The sequence below is a fragment of the Oncorhynchus clarkii genome, chromosome 6 (assembly GCF_045791955.1).
Source record: "Oncorhynchus clarkii lewisi isolate Uvic-CL-2024 chromosome 6, UVic_Ocla_1.0, whole genome shotgun sequence".
NCBI classification, from domain to species: Eukaryota; Metazoa; Chordata; class Actinopteri; order Salmoniformes; family Salmonidae; genus Oncorhynchus; species Oncorhynchus clarkii.
This window is the reverse complement of record NC_092152.1, coordinates 72679530-72696412: the sequence shown is the minus strand read 5'-3', so window position 1 is coordinate 72696412 and position 16883 is coordinate 72679530. Positions and strand designations below refer to the sequence as shown.

The following is a 16883-nucleotide window of genomic DNA, read 5'->3' as shown; positions in this document are numbered from 1 at the left end:
TCTCCTGTCTGATTGTGCCTAGTATTGTTGCCATACCACTCCATTGTTTGGCTAATCTAATTGTTCACAATTCTGGCCTAGTTTCCAGCCCAGCATTCTAGGCTATGGACGTGAAAGTAAACAGCAGATTAAGCAGATAATTCTACAGCCACGATTTTCTTGCCCAGGTACCCCCTCCCCTCCCAGGCAAACCAGCGACCCATCATATGTTAGCAAAAAAATATATATATCACGTCATCAGGTGAATGATAATTGTCCCCCACAATGAAATTGTGGGGAGGGGACTGTGGTTCTGTCTCTGTCCATTTGTACGTTAATCACACGATATCTCAGACAGCACTGGGCCGATTTTGAATAAACTCGGGTGAATGATGTGTCTTGCCATAGAGATCCGGAATTTACAAAATTACATTGATTGGTCAAAGGTTTGAGCTATAGTAATTAACTGAAGTGTTAGTCACACGGAATACCTCTATTGACCCAAGGGGGGCACTGCATCATTTATCTGGGACGACTTGTTAACTGTTGCCTTGTTGCAAGAAGTAATCAACATTTTAAAATGACTAGATTTGGTACATCGTTTTTCATTATTTTTACCTCCCCACATTATAATTGGAAGAGGAAGTGTAATCTCTAACATATCCTATTAGCTAGAAAGGTAACGGCAAACACGTTTGCTAAGAACAGCTGTTTAGCTGTTTCAACAAACACAATACATTTGTTATTTTCTTTTTTCTTGGCTATCAGTTGCCTTGCCTTGTGCAGTATTCAGAGCTAACTATATTACAATGAAAACCAGCTATAACACCAACTCACATGGTGATGTATAGGCCTGTGTTTTGTGGTGCATTATATAGGCTACTAATGTTCACATCATCAGGTTCCCAATCTTTTTATAATCAAATCAAATCCAAGCGCACTTTAAAATATTATTTTTTTGACATCATTGTAAGCCTGCCACACACACACTAAAATATACATATATTAAACATAAGAATGAGTGTGAGTGTTTGTCACAACCCAGCTCGTAGGAAGTGACAAAGAGCTCTTATAGAACCAGGGCACAAATAATAATATAATAATAATCAATAATTTTGCTCTTTATTTAGCCATCTTACATATATAACCTTATTTGTTCATCAAAAATTGTGAATAACTCACCACAGGTTAATGAGAAGGCTGTGCTTGAAAGGATGCACATAACTCTGCAATGTTGGGTTGTATTAGAGAGAGTCTCAGTTTTAAATCATTTCCCACACACAGTCTGTGCCTGTATTTAGTTTTCATGCTAGTGAGGGCCGAGAATCCACTCTCACATAGATAGGTACATGGTTGCATAGGACATCAGTGTCTTAACAGTGCAAGAAATCTGGCAGTGGCTTCTGATTAAATTACATTTTCACAGAACCGCTTGTTGCAATTTCGATGAGGCTCTCTTGTTCAGATTTCAGTAAGTGGACTGGAGGCAGGGCATGAAAGGGATAACGAATCCAGTTGTTTCTGTCATCCGTTTCGGGAAAGTATCTGCGTAATTGCGCACACGACTCATTCAGGTGCTTCGCTATATCACATTGTTCGTAAGCTTGAGTTAATTTGCACACAAAAAAATCATACAATGCTGGAAAGACCTGTGTATTGTCCTTGTTAATCCAGACAGACAAGAGCTCTAACTTCTTAATCATAGCATGTGTACCTGGCCTACTGGCAGAGAAATAAATAATTCAGTGGCCCATGACAGTGGCTTTTAAACACCCACAAATGCTTGTTAAACAAGTGTTAATTGATCACTTTTTTCTTGGCTATCAGTTGCCTTGCCTTGTGCAGTATTCAGAGCTAACTATATTACAATGAAAACCAGCTATAACACCAACTCACATGGTGATGTATAGGCCTGTGTTTTGTGGTGCATTATATAGGCTACTAATGTTCACATCATCAGGTTCCCAATCTTTTTATAATCAAATCAAATCCAAGCGCACTTTAAAATATTATTTTTTTGACATCATTGTAAGCCTGCCACACACACACTAAAATATACATATATTAAACATAAGAATGAGTGTAAGTGTTTGTCACAACCCAGCTCGTAGGAAGTGACAAAGAGCTCTTATAGAACGAGGGCACAAATAATAATATAATAATAATCAATAATTTTGCTCTTTATTTAGCCATCTTACATATATAACCTTATTTGTTCATCAAAAATTGTGAATAACTCACCACAGGTTAATGAGAAGGCTGTGCTTGAAAGGATGCACATAACTCTGCAATGTTGGGTTGTATTAGAGAGAGTCTCAGTTTTAAATCATTTCCCACACACAGTCTGTGCCTGTATTTAGTTTTCATGCTAGTGAGGGCCGAGAATCCACTCTCACATAGATAGGTACATGGTTGCATAGGACATCAGTGTCTTAACAGTGCAAGAAATCTGGCAGTGGCTTCTGATTAAATTACATTTTCACAGAACCGCTTGTTGCAATTTCGATGAGGCTCTCTTGTTCAGATTTCAGTAAGTGGACTGGAGGCAGGGCATGAAAGGGATAACGAATCCAGTTGTTTCTGTCATCCGTTTCGGGAAAGTATCTGCGTAATTGCGCACCCGACTCATTCAGGTGCTTCGCTATATCACATTGTTCGTAAGCTTGAGTTAATTTGCACACAAAAAATCATACAATGCTGGAAAGACCTGTGTGTTGTCCTTGTTAATCCAGACAGACAAGAGCTCTAACTTCTTAATCATAGCATGTGTACCTGGCCTACTGGCAGAGAAATAAATAATTCAGTGGCCCATGACAGTGGCTTTTAAACACCCACAAATGCTTGTTAAACAAGTGTTAATTGATCACTTTTTTCTTGGCTATCAGTTGCCTTGCCTTGTGCAGTATTCAGAGCTAACTATATTACAATGAAAACCAGCTATAACACCAACTCACAAAGTGATGTATAGGCCTGTGTTTTGTGGTGCATTATATAGGCTACTAATATTAAATTTTCATATTTTCATTGTTTATTCTTTAACATAGTTGTGGGGGCTTCCTCTCTGAGGAAACCTACTAGACAAATACTAAAAGAGCAAATTTTCCATGAATCTTTATGAAATCATGATATGGACTCTCTTTGGCATGTACGTTTCTCGGTCATGGGTGGCACACAATGGGATATGGGGGAGGGGAGTGGGTGGGGTATATGCAAATGTTCATATTAACATATATCTAGACTTATAGTTGTACAGTAGCCAGGTTTTCATGACTGGATAGATAGCATGATGAATGCCATGTTCTCTGTGCTCTCTGTTTGTCTCCTGTCTGATTGTGCCTAGTATTGTTGCCATACCACTCCATTGTTTGGCTAATCTAATTGTTCACAATTCTGGCCTAGTTTCCAGCCCAGCATTCTAGGCTATGGACGTGAAAGTAAACAGCAGATTAAGCAGATAATTCTACAGCCACGATTTTCTTGCCCAGGTACCCCCTCCCCTCCCAGGCAAACCAGCGACCCATCATATGTTAGCAAAAAAAATATATATCACGTCATCAGGTGAATGATAATTGTCCCCCACAATGAAATTGGGGAGGGGACTGTGGTTCTGTCTCTGTCCATTTGTACGTCAATCACACGATATCTCAGACAGCACTGGGCCGATTTTGAATAAACTCGGGTGAATGATGTGTCTTGCCATAGAGATCCGGAATTTACAAAATTACATTGATTGGTCAAAGGTTTGAGCTATAGTAATTAACTGAAGTGTTAGTCACACGGAATACCTCTATTGACCCAAGGGGGGCACTGCATCATTTATCTGGGACGACTTGTTAACTGTTGCCTTGTTGCAAGAAGTAATCAACATTTTAAAATGACTAGATTTGGTACATCGTTTTTCATTATTTTTACCTCCCCACATTATAATTGGAAGAGGAAGTGTAATCTCTAACATATCCTATTAGCTAGAAAGGTAACGGCAAACACGTTTGCTAAGAACAGCTGTTTAGCTGTTTCAACAAACACAATACATTTGTTATTTTCTTTTTTCTTGGCTATCAGTTGCCTTGCCTTGTGCAGTATTCAGAGCTAACTATATTACAATGAAAACCAGCTATAACACCAACTCACATGGTGATGTATAGGCCTGTGTTTTGTGGTGCATTATATAGGCTACTAATGTTCACATCATCAGGTTCCCAATCTTTTTATAATCAAATCAAATCCAAGCGCACTTTAAAATATTATTTTTTTGACATCATTGTAAGCCTGCCACACACACAGTAAAATATACATATATTAAACATAAGAATGAGTGTGAGTGTTTGTCACAACCCAGCTCGTAGGAAGTGACAAAGAGCTCTTATAGAACCAGGGCACAAATAATAATATAATAATAATCAATAATTTTGCTCTTTATTTAGCCATCTTACATATATAACCTTATTTGTTCATCAAAAATTGTGAATAACTCACCACAGGTTAATGAGAAGGCTGTGCTTGAAAGGATGCACATAACTCTGCAATGTTGGGTTGTATTAGAGAGAGTCTCAGTTTTAAATCATTTCCCACACACAGTCTGTGCCTGTATTTAGTTTTCATGCTAGTGAGGGCCGAGAATCCACTCTCACATAGATAGGTACATGGTTGCATAGGACATCAGTGTCTTAACAGCGCAAGAAATCTGGCAGTGGCTTCTGATTAAATTACATTTTCACAGAACCGCTTGTTGCAATTTCGATGAGGCTCTCTTGTTCAGATTTCAGTAAGTGGACTGGAGGCAGGGCATGAAAGGGATAACGAATCCAGTTGTTTCTGTCATCCGTTTCGGGAAAGTATCTGCGTAATTGCGCACCCGACTCATTCAGGTGCTTCGCTATATCACATTGTTCGTAAGCTTGAGTTAATTTGCACACAAAAAATCATACAATGCTGGAAAGACCTGTGTGTTGTCCTTGTTAATCCAGACAGACAAGAGCTCTAACTTCTTAATCATAGCATGTGTACCTGGCCTACTGGCAGAGAAATAAATAATTCAGTGGCCCATGACAGTGGCTTTTAAACACCCACAAATGCTTGTTAAACAAGTGTTAATTGATCACTTTTTTCTTGGCTATCAGTTGCCTTGCCTTGTGCAGTATTCAGAGCTAACTATATTACAATGAAAACCAGCTATAACACCAACTCACAAAGTGATGTATAGGCCTGTGGTTTGTGGTGCATTATATAGGCTACTAATATAAAATTTTCATATTTTCATTGTTTATTCTTTAACATAGTTGTGGGGGCTTCCTCTCTGAGGAAACCTACTAGACAAATACTAAAAGAGCAAATTTTCCATGAATCTTTATGAAATCATGATATGGACTCTCTTTGGCATGTACGTTTCTCGGTCATGGGTGGCACACAATGGGATATGGGGGAGGGGAGTGGGTGGGGTATATGCAAATGTTCATATTAACATATATCTAGACTTATAGTTGTACAGTAGCCAGGTTTTCATGACTGGATAGATAGCATGATGAATGCCATGTTCTCTGTGCTCTCTGTTTGTCTCCTGTCTGATTGTGCCTAGTATTGTTGCCATACCACTCCATTGTTTGGCTAATCTAATTGTTCACAATTCTGGCCTAGTTTCCAGCCCAGCATTCTAGGCTATGGACGTGAAAGTAAACAGCAGATTAAGCAGATAATTCTACAGCCACGATTTTCTTGCCCAGGTACCCCCTCCCCTCCCAGGCAAACCAGCGACCCATCATATGTTAGCAAAAAAATATATATATCACGTCATCAGGTGAATGATAATTGTCCCCCACAATGAAATTGGGGAGGGGACTGTGGTTCTGTCTCTGTCCATTTGTACGTCAATCACACGATATCTCAGACAGCACTGGGCCGATTTTGAATAAACTCGGGTGAATGATGTGTCTTGCCATAGAGATCCGGAATTTACAAAATTACATTGATTGGTCAAAGGTTTGAGCTATAGTAATTAACTGAAGTGTTAGTCACACGGAATACCTCTATTGACCCAAGGGGGGCACTGCATCATTTATCTGGGACGACTTGTTAACTGTTGCCTTGTTGCAAGAAGTAATCAACATTTTAAAATGACTAGATTTGGTACATCGTTTTTCATTATTTTTACCTCCCCACATTATAATTGGAAGAGGAAGTGTAATCTCTAACATATCCTATTAGCTAGAAAGGTAACGGCAAACACGTTTGCTAAGAACAGCTGTTTAGCTGTTTCAACAAACACAATACATTTGTTATTTTCTTTTTTCTTGGCTATCAGTTGCCTTGCCTTGTGCAGTATTCAGAGCTAACTATATTACAATGAAAACCAGCTATAACACCAACTCACATGGTGATGTATAGGCCTGTGTTTTGTGGTGCATTATATAGGCTACTAATGTTCACATCATCAGGTTCCCAATCTTTTTATAATCAAATCAAATCCAAGCGCACTTTAAAATATTATTTTTTTGACATCATTGTAAGCCTGCCACACACACACTAAAATATACATATATTAAACATAAGAATGAGTGTGAGTGTTTGTCACAACCCAGCTCGTAGGAAGTGACAAAGAGCTCTTATAGAACGAGGGCACAAATAATAATATAATAATAATCAATAATTTTGCTCTTTATTTAGCCATCTTACATATATAACCTTATTTGTTCATCAAAAATTGTGAATAACTCACCACAGGTTAATGAGAAGGCTGTGCTTGAAAGGATGCACATAACTCTGCAATGTTGGGTTGTATTAGAGAGAGTCTCAGTTTTAAATCATTTCCCACACACAGTCTGTGCCTGTATTTAGTTTTCATGCTAGTGAGGGCCGAGAATCCACTCTCACATAGATAGGTACATGGTTGCATAGGACATCAGTGTCTTAACAGTGCAAGAAATCTGGCAGTGGCTTCTGATTAAATTACATTTTCACAGAACCGCTTGTTGCAATTTCGATGAGGCTCTCTTGTTCAGATTTCAGTAAGTGGACTGGAGGCAGGGCATGAAAGGGATAACGAATCCAGTTGTTTCTGTCATCCGTTTCGGGAAAGTATCTGCGTAATTGCGCACCCGACTCATTCAGGTGCTTCGCTATATCACATTGTTCGTAAGCTTGAGTTAATTTGCACACAAAAAATCATACAATGCTGGAAAGACCTGTGTGTTGTCCTTGTTAATCCAGACAGACAAGAGCTCTAACTTCTTAATCATAGCATGTGTACCTGGCCTACTGGCAGAGAAATAAATAATTCAGTGGCCCATGACAGTGGCTTTTAAACACCCACAAATGCTTGTTAAACAAGTGTTAATTGATCACTTTTTTCTTGGCTATCAGTTGCCTTGCCTTGTGCAGTATTCAGAGCTAACTATATTACAATGAAAACCAGCTATAACACCAACTCACAAAGTGATGTATAGGCCTGTGGTTTGTGGTGCATTATATAGGCTACTAATATTAAATTTTCATATTTTCATTGTTTATTCTTTAACATAGTTGTGGGGGCTTCCTCTCTGAGGAAACCTACTAGACAAATACTAAAAGAGCAAATTTTCCATGAATCTTTATGAAATCATGATATGGACTCTCTTTGGCATGTACGTTTCTCGGTCATGGGTGGCACACAATGGGATATGGGGGAGGGGAGTGGGTGGGGTATATGCAAATGTTCATATTAACATATATCTAGACTTATAGTTGTACAGTAGCCAGGTTTTCATGACTGGATAGATAGCATGATGAATGCCATGTTCTCTGTGCTCTCTGTTTGTCTCCTGTCTGATTGTGCCTAGTATTGTTGCCATACCACTCCATTGTTTGGCTAATCTAATTGTTCACAATTCTGGCCTAGTTTCCAGCCCAGCATTCTAGGCTATGGACGTGAAAGTAAACAGCAGATTAAGCAGATAATTCTACAGCCACGATTTTCTTGCCCAGGTACCCCCTCCCCTCCCAGGCAAACCAGCGACCCATCATATGTTAGCAAAAAAAATATATATCACGTCATCAGGTGAATGATAATTGTCCCCCACAATGAAATTGGGGAGGGGACTGTGGTTCTGTCTCTGTCCATTTGTACGTCAATCACACGATATCTCAGACAGCACTGGGCCGATTTTGAATAAACTCGGGTGAATGATGTGTCTTGCCATAGAGATCCGGAATTTACAAAATTACATTGATTGGTCAAAGGTTTGAGCTATAGTAATTAACTGAAGTGTTAGTCACACGGAATACCTCTATTGACCCAAGGGGGGCACTGCATCATTTATCTGGGACGACTTGTTAACTGTTGCCTTGTTGCAAGAAGTAATCAACATTTTAAAATGACTAGATTTGGTACATCGTTTTTCATTATTTTTACCTCCCCACATTATAATTGGAAGAGGAAGTGTAATCTCTAACATATCCTATTAGCTAGAAAGGTAACGGCAAACACGTTTGCTAAGAACAGCTGTTTAGCTGTTTCAACAAACACAATACATTTGTTATTTTCTTTTTTCTTGGCTATCAGTTGCCTTGCCTTGTGCAGTATTCAGAGCTAACTATATTACAATGAAAACCAGCTATAACACCAACTCACATGGTGATGTATAGGCCTGTGTTTTGTGGTGCATTATATAGGCTACTAATGTTCACATCATCAGGTTCCCAATCTTTTTATAATCAAATCAAATCCAAGCGCACTTTAAAATATTATTTTTTTGACATCATTGTAAGCCTGCCACACACACACTAAAATATACATATATTAAACATAAGAATGAGTGTGAGTGTTTGTCACAACCCAGCTCGTAGGAAGTGACAAAGAGCTCTTATAGAACGAGGGCACAAATAATAATATAATAATAATCAATAATTTTGCTCTTTATTTAGCCATCTTACATATATAACCTTATTTGTTCATCAAAAATTGTGAATAACTCACCACAGGTTAATGAGAAGGCTGTGCTTGAAAGGATGCACATAACTCTGCAATGTTGGGTTGTATTAGAGAGAGTCTCAGTTTTAAATCATTTCCCACACACAGTCTGTGCCTGTATTTCGTTTTCATGCTAGTGAGGGCCGAGATTCCACTCTCACATAGATAGGTACATGGTTGCATAGGACATCAGTGTCTTAACAGTGCAAGAAATCTGGCAGTGGCTTCTGATTAAATTACATTTTCACAGAACCGCTTGTTGCAATTTCGATGAGGCTCTCTTGTTCAGATTTCAGTAAGTGGACTGGAGGCAGGGCATGAAAGGGATAACGAATCCAGTTGTTTCTGTCATCCGTTTCGGGAAAGTATCTGCGTAATTGCGCACCCGACTCATTCAGGTGCTTCGCTATATCACATTGTTCGTAAGCTTGAGTTAATTTGCACACAAAAAATCATACAATGCTGGAAAGACCTGTGTGTTGTCCTTGTTAATCCAGACAGACAAGAGCTCTAACTTCTTAATCATAGCATGTGTACCTGGCCTACTGGCAGAGAAATAAATAATTCAGTGGCCCATGACAGTGGCTTTTAAACACCCACAAATGCTTGTTAAACAAGTGTTAATTGATCACTTTTTTCTTGGCTATCAGTTGCCTTGCCTTGTGCAGTATTCAGAGCTAACTATATTACAATGAAAACCAGCTATAACACCAACTCACATGGTGATGTATAGGCCTGTGTTTTGTGGTGCATTATATAGGCTACTAATGTTCACATCATCAGGTTCCCAATCTTTTTATAATCAAATCAAATCCAAGCGCACTTTAAAATATTATTTTTTTGACATCATTGTAAGCCTGCCACACACACACTAAAATATACATATATTAAACATAAGAATGAGTGTGAGTGTTTGTCACAACCCAGCTCGTAGGAAGTGACAAAGAGCTCTTATAGAACGAGGGCACAAATAATAATATAATAATAATCAATAATTTTGCTCTTTATTTAGCCATCTTACATATATAACCTTATTTGTTCATCAAAAATTGTGAATAACTCACCACAGGTTAATGAGAAGGCTGTGCTTGAAAGGATGCACATAACTCTGCAATGTTGGGTTGTATTAGAGAGAGTCTCAGTTTTAAATCATTTCCCACACACAGTCTGTGCCTGTATTTAGTTTTCATGCTAGTGAGGGCCGAGAATCCACTCTCACATAGATAGGTACATGGTTGCATAGGACATCAGTGTCTTAACAGCGCAAGAAATCTGGCAGTGGCTTCTGATGAAATTACATTTTCACAGAACCGCTTGTTGCAATTTCGATGAGGCTCTCTTGTTCAGATTTCAGTAAGTGGACTGGAGGCAGGGCATGAAAGGGATAACGAATCCAGTTGTTTCTGTCATCCGTTTCGGGAAAGTATCTGCGTAATTGCGCACCCAACTCATTCAGGTGCTTCACTATATCACATTGTTCGTAAGCTTGAGTTAATTTGCACACAAAAAATCATACAATGCTGGAAAGACCTGTGTGTTGTCCTTGTTAATCCAGACAGACAAGAGCTCTAACTTCTTAATCATAGCATGTGTACCTGGCCTACTGGCAGAGAAATAAATAATTCAGTGGCCCATGACAGCGGCTTTTAAACACCCACAAATGCTTGTTAAACAAGTGTTAATTGATCACTTTTTTCTTGGCTATCAGTTGCCTTGCCTTGTGCAGTATTCAGAGCTAACTATATTACAATGAAAACCAGCTATAACACCAACTCACATAGTGATGTGGTGCATTATATAGGCTACTAATATTCAATGTTCAATTTTCATTGTTTATTCTTTAACATAGTTGTGGGGGCTTCCTCTCTGAGGAAACCTACTAGACAAATACTAAAAGAGCAAATTTTCCATGAATTTTTATGAAATCATGATATGGACTCTCTTTGGCATGTACGTTTCTCGGTCATGGGTGGCACACAATGGGATATGGGGGAGGGGAGTGGGTGGGGTATATGCAAATGTTCATATTAACATATATCTAGACTTATAGTTGTACAGTAGCCAGGTTTTCATGACTGGATAGATAGCATGATGAATGCCATGTTCTCTGTGCTTTCTGTTTGTCTCCTGTCTGATTGTGCCTAGTATTGTTGCCATACCACTCCATTGTTTGGCTAATCTAATTGTTCACAATTCTGGCCTAGTTTCCAGCCCAGCATTCTAGGCTATGGACGTGAAAGTAAACAGCAGATTAAGCAGATAATTCTACAGCCACGATTTTCTTGCCCAGGTACCCCCTCCCCTCCCAGGCAAACCAGCGACCCATCATATGTTAGCAAAAAAATATATATATCACGTCATCAGGTGAATGATAATTGTCCCCCACAATGAAATTGGGGAGGGGACTGTGGTTCTGTCTCTGTCCATTTGTACGTCAATCACACGATATCTCAGACAGCACTGGGCCGATTTTGAATAAACTCGGGTGAATGATGTGTCTTGCCATAGAGATCCGGAATTTACAAAATTACATTGATTGGTCAAAGGTTTGAGCTATAGTAATTAACTGAAGTGTTAGTCACACGGAATACCTCTATTGACCCAAGGGGGGCACTGCATCATTTATCTGGGACGACTTGTTAACTGTTGCCTTGTTGCAAGAAGTAATCAACATTTTAAAATGACTAGATTTGGTACATCGTTTTTCATTATTTTTACCTCCCCACATTATAATTGGAAGAGGAAGTGTAATCTCTAACATATCCTATTAGCTAGAAAGGTAACGGCAAACACGTTTGCTAAGAACAGCTGTTTAGCTGTTTCAACAAACACAATACATTTGTTATTTTCTTTTTTCTTGGCTATCAGTTGCCTTGCCTTGTGCAGTATTCAGAGCTAACTATATTACAATGAAAACCAGCTATAACACCAACTCACATGGTGATGTATAGGCCTGTGTTTTGTGGTGCATTATATAGGCTACTAATGTTCACATCATCAGGTTCCCAATCTTTTTATAATCAAATCAAATCCAAGCGCACTTTAAAATATTATTTTTTTGACATCATTGTAAGCCTGCCACACACACACTAAAATATACATATATTAAACATAAGAATGAGTGTGAGTGTTTGTCACAACCCAGCTCGTAGGAAGTGACAAAGAGCTCTTATAGAACCAGGGCACAAATAATAATATAATAATAATCAATAATTTTGCTCTTTATTTAGCCATCTTACATATATAACCTTATTTGTTCATCAAAAATTGTGAATAACTCACCACAGGTTAATGAGAAGGCTGTGCTTGAAAGGATGCACATAACTCTGCAATGTTGGGTTGTATTAGAGAGAGTCTCAGTTTTAAATCATTTCCCACACACAGTCTGTGCCTGTATTTAGTTTTCATGCTAGTGAGGGCCGAGAATCCACTCTCACATAGATAGGTACATGGTTGCATAGGACATCAGTGTCTTAACAGTGCAAGAAATCTGGCAGTGGCTTCTGATTAAATTACATTTTCACAGAACCGCTTGTTGCAATTTCGATGAGGCTCTCTTGTTCAGATTTCAGTAAGTGGACTGGAGGCAGGGCATGAAAGGGATAACGAATCCAGTTGTTTCTGTCATCCGTTTCGGGAAAGTATCTGCGTAATTGCGCACCCGACTCATTCAGGTGCTTCGCTATATCACATTGTTCGTAAGCTTGAGTTAATTTGCACACAAAAAATCATACAATGCTGGAAAGACCTGTGTGTTGTCCTTGTTAATCCAGACAGCTCTAACTTCTTAATCATAGCCTCAAGAAAAAACATCACCCAGCACCGTGTGTGAATAGGCATGTGTACCTGGCCTACTGGCAGAGAAATAAATAATTCAGTGGCCCATGACAGTGGCTTTTAAACACCCACAAATGCTTGTTAAACAAGTGTTAATTGATCACTTTTTTCTTGGCTATCAGTTGCCTTGCCTTGTGCAGTATTCAGAGCTAACTATATTACAATGAAAACCAGCTATAACACCAACTCACATAGTGATGTGGTGCATTATATAGGCTACTAATATTCAATGTTCAATTTTTATTGTTTATTCTTTAACATAGTTGTGGGGGCTTCCTCTCTGAGGAAACCTACTAGACAAATACTAAAAGAGCAAATTTTCCATGAATTTTTATGAAATCATGATATGGACTCTCTTTGGCATGTACGTTTCTCGGTCATGGGTGGCACACAATGGGATATGGGGGAGGGGAGTGGGTGGGGTATATGCAAATGTTCATATTAACATATATCTAGACTTATAGTTGTACAGTAGCCAGGTTTTCATGACTGGATAGATAGCATGATGAATGCCATGTTCTCTGTGCTTTCTGTTTGTCTCCTGTCTGATTGTGCCTAGTATTGTTGCCATACCACTCCATTGTTTGGCTAATCTAATTGTTCACAATTCTGGCCTAGTTTCCAGCCCAGCATTCTAGGCTATGGACGTGAAAGTAAACAGCAGATTAAGCAGATAATTCTACAGCCACGATTTTCTTGCCCAGGTACCCCCTCCCCTCCCAGGCAAACCAGCGACCCATCATATGTTAGCAAAAAAATATATATATCACGTCATCAGGTGAATGATAATTGTCCCCCACAATGAAATTGGGGAGGGGACTGTGGTTCTGTCTCTGTCCATTTGTACGTCAATCACACGATATCTCAGACAGCACTGGGCCGATTTTGAATAAACTCGGGTGAATGATGTGTCTTGCCATAGAGATCCGGAATTTACAAAATTACATTGATTGGTCAAAGGTTTGAGCTATAGTAATTAACTGAAGTGTTAGTCACACGGAATACCTCTATTGACCCAAGGGGGGCACTGCATCATTTATCTGGGACGACTTGTTAACTGTTGCCTTGTTGCAAGAAGTAATCAACATTTTAAAATGACTAGATTTGGTACATCGTTTTTCATTATTTTTACCTCCCCACATTATAATTGGAAGAGGAAGTGTAATCTCTAACATATCCTATTAGCTAGAAAGGTAACGGCAAACACGTTTGCTAAGAACAGCTGTTTAGCTGTTTCAACAAACACAATACATTTGTTATTTTCTTTTTTCTTGGCTATCAGTTGCCTTGCCTTGTGCAGTATTCAGAGCTAACTATATTACAATGAAAACCAGCTATAACACCAACTCACATGGTGATGTATAGGCCTGTGTTTTGTGGTGCATTATATAGGCTACTAATGTTCACATCATCAGGTTCCCAATCTTTTTATAATCAAATCAAATCCAAGCGCACTTTAAAATATTATTTTTTTGACATCATTGTAAGCCTGCCACACACACACTAAAATATACATATATTAAACATAAGAATGAGTGTGAGTGTTTGTCACAACCCAGCTCGTAGGAAGTGACAAAGAGCTCTTATAGAACCAGGGCACAAATAATAATATAATAATAATCAATAATTTTGCTCTTTATTTAGCCATCTTACATATATAACCTTATTTGTTCATCAAAAATTGTGAATAACTCACCACAGGTTAATGAGAAGGCTGTGCTTGAAAGGATGCACATAACTCTGCAATGTTGGGTTGTATTAGAGAGAGTCTCAGTTTTAAATCATTTCCCACACACAGTCTGTGCCTGTATTTAGTTTTCATGCTAGTGAGGGCCGAGAATCCACTCTCACATAGATAGGTACATGGTTGCATAGGACATCAGTGTCTTAACAGCGCAAGAAATCTGGCAGTGGCTTCTGATTAAATTACATTTTCACAGAACCGCTTGTTGCAATTTCGATGAGGCTCTCTTGTTCAGATTTCAGTAAGTGGACTGGAGGCAGGGCATGAAAGGGATAACGAATCCAGTTGTTTCTGTCATCCGTTTCGGGAAAGTATCTGCGTAATTGCGCACCCAACTCATTCAGGTGCTTCACTATATCACATTGTTCGTAAGCTTGAGTTAATTTGCACACAAAAAATCATACAATGCTGGAAAGACCTGTGTGTTGTCCTTGTTAATCCAGACAGACAAGAGCTCTAACTTCTTAATCATAGCATGTGTACCTGGCCTACTGGCAGAGAAATAAATAATTCAGTGGCCCATGACAGCGGCTTTTAAACACCCACAAATGCTTGTTAAACAAGTGTTAATTGATCACTTTTTTCTTGGCTATCAGTTGCCTTGCCTTGTGCAGTATTCAGAGCTAACTATATTACAATGAAAACCAGCTATAACACCAACTAACATAGTGATGTATAGGCCTGTGTTTTGTGGTGCATTATATAGGCTACTAATATTACATTTTCATATTTTCATTGTTTATTCTTTAACATAGTTGTGGGGGCTTCCTCTCTGAGGAAACCTACTAGACAAATACTAAAAGAGCAAATTTTCCATGAATCTTTATGAAATCATGATATGGACTCTCTTTGGCATGTACGTTTCTCGGTCATGGGTGGCACACAATGGGATATGGGGGAGGGGAGTGGGTGGGGTATATGCATATGTTCATATTAACATATATCTAGACTTATAGTTGTACAGTAGCCAGGTTTTCATGACTGGATAGATAGCATGATGAATGCCATGTTCTCTGTGCTCTCTGTTTGTCTCCTGTCTGATTGTGCCTAGTATTGTTGCCATACCACTCCATTGTTTGGCTAATCTAATTGTTCACAATTCTGGCCTAGTTTCCAGCCCAGCATTCTAGGCTATGGACGTGAAAGTAAACAGCAGATTAAGCAGATAATTCTACAGCCACGATTTTCTTGCCCAGGTACCCCCTCCCCTCCCAGGCAAACCAGCGACCCATCATATGTTAGCAAAAAAAATATATATCACGTCATCAGGTGAATGATAATTGTCCCCCACAATGAAATTGGGGAGGGGACTGTGGTTCTGTCTCTGTCCATTTGTACGTCAATCACACGATATCTCAGACAGCACTGGGCCGATTTTGAATAAACTCGGGTGAATGATGTGTCTTGCCATAGAGATCCGGAATTTACAAAATTACATTGATTGGTCAAAGGTTTGAGCTATAGTAATTAACTGAAGTGTTAGTCACACGGAATACCTCTATTGACCCAAGGGGGGCACTGCATCATTTATCTGGGACGACTTGTTAACTGTTGCCTTGTTGCAAGAAGTAATCAACATTTTAAAATGACTAGATTTGGTACATCGTTTTTCATTATTTTTACCTCCCCACATTATAATTGGAAGAGGAAGTGTAATCTCTAACATATCCTATTAGCTAGAAAGGTAACGGCAAACACGTTTGCTAAGAACAGCTGTTTAGCTGTTTCAACAAACACAATACATTTGTTATTTTCTTTTTTCTTGGCTATCAGTTGCCTTGCCTTGTGCAGTATTCAGAGCTAACTATATTACAATGAAAACCAGCTATAACACCAACTCACATGGTGATGTATAGGCCTGTGTTTTGTGGTGCATTATATAGGCTACTAATGTTCACATCATCAGGTTCCCAATCTTTTTATAATCAAATCAAATCCAAGCGCACTTTAAAATATTATTTTTTTGACATCATTGTAAGCCTGCCACACACACACTAAAATATACATATATTAAACATAAGAATGAGTGTGAGTGTTTGTCACAACCCAGCTCGTAGGAAGTGACAAAGAGCTCTTATAGAACCAGGGCACAAATAATAATATAATAATAATCAATAATTTTGCTCTTTATTTAGCCATCTTACATATATAACCTTATTTGTTCATCAAAAATTGTGAATAACTCACCACAGGTTAATGAGAAGGCTGTGCTTGAAAGGATGCACATAACTCTGCAATGTTGGGTTGTATTAGAGAGAGTCTCAGTTTTAAATCATTTCCCACACACAGTCTGTGCCTGTATTTAGTTTTCATGCTAGTGAGGGCCGAGAATCCACTCTCACATAGATAGGTACATGGTTGCATAGGACATCAGTGTCTTAA

General features: G+C 38.8%; 1 protein-coding gene and 6 non-coding genes across 11 annotated transcripts in view; 1 reads left to right on the top strand and 6 right to left on the bottom strand.

The window, feature by feature from the left end:
- LOC139411577 (DENN domain-containing protein 5A-like) overlaps positions 1-16883 on the top strand; it is a 73324-nt gene that overhangs the window by 14111 nt on the left and 42330 nt on the right. The gene's annotated exons all lie outside the window — the stretch shown is intronic.
- LOC139412496 (U7 small nuclear RNA) lies at positions 3028-3082 on the bottom strand. Its single transcript, XR_011634690.1, has one exon. It is a non-coding gene; the product is annotated as a U7 small nuclear RNA (small nuclear RNA).
- Positions 5263-5317, bottom strand: LOC139412495 (U7 small nuclear RNA). The gene has a single exon (XR_011634689.1). It is a non-coding gene; the product is annotated as a U7 small nuclear RNA (small nuclear RNA).
- Positions 7499-7553, bottom strand: LOC139412494 (U7 small nuclear RNA). Its single transcript, XR_011634688.1, has one exon. It is a non-coding gene; the product is annotated as a U7 small nuclear RNA (small nuclear RNA).
- LOC139412493 (U7 small nuclear RNA) lies at positions 10774-10828 on the bottom strand. Its single transcript, XR_011634687.1, has one exon. It is a non-coding gene; the product is annotated as a U7 small nuclear RNA (small nuclear RNA).
- LOC139412492 (U7 small nuclear RNA) lies at positions 13025-13079 on the bottom strand. The gene has a single exon (XR_011634686.1). It is a non-coding gene; the product is annotated as a U7 small nuclear RNA (small nuclear RNA).
- LOC139412491 (U7 small nuclear RNA) lies at positions 15261-15315 on the bottom strand. Its single transcript, XR_011634685.1, has one exon. It is a non-coding gene; the product is annotated as a U7 small nuclear RNA (small nuclear RNA).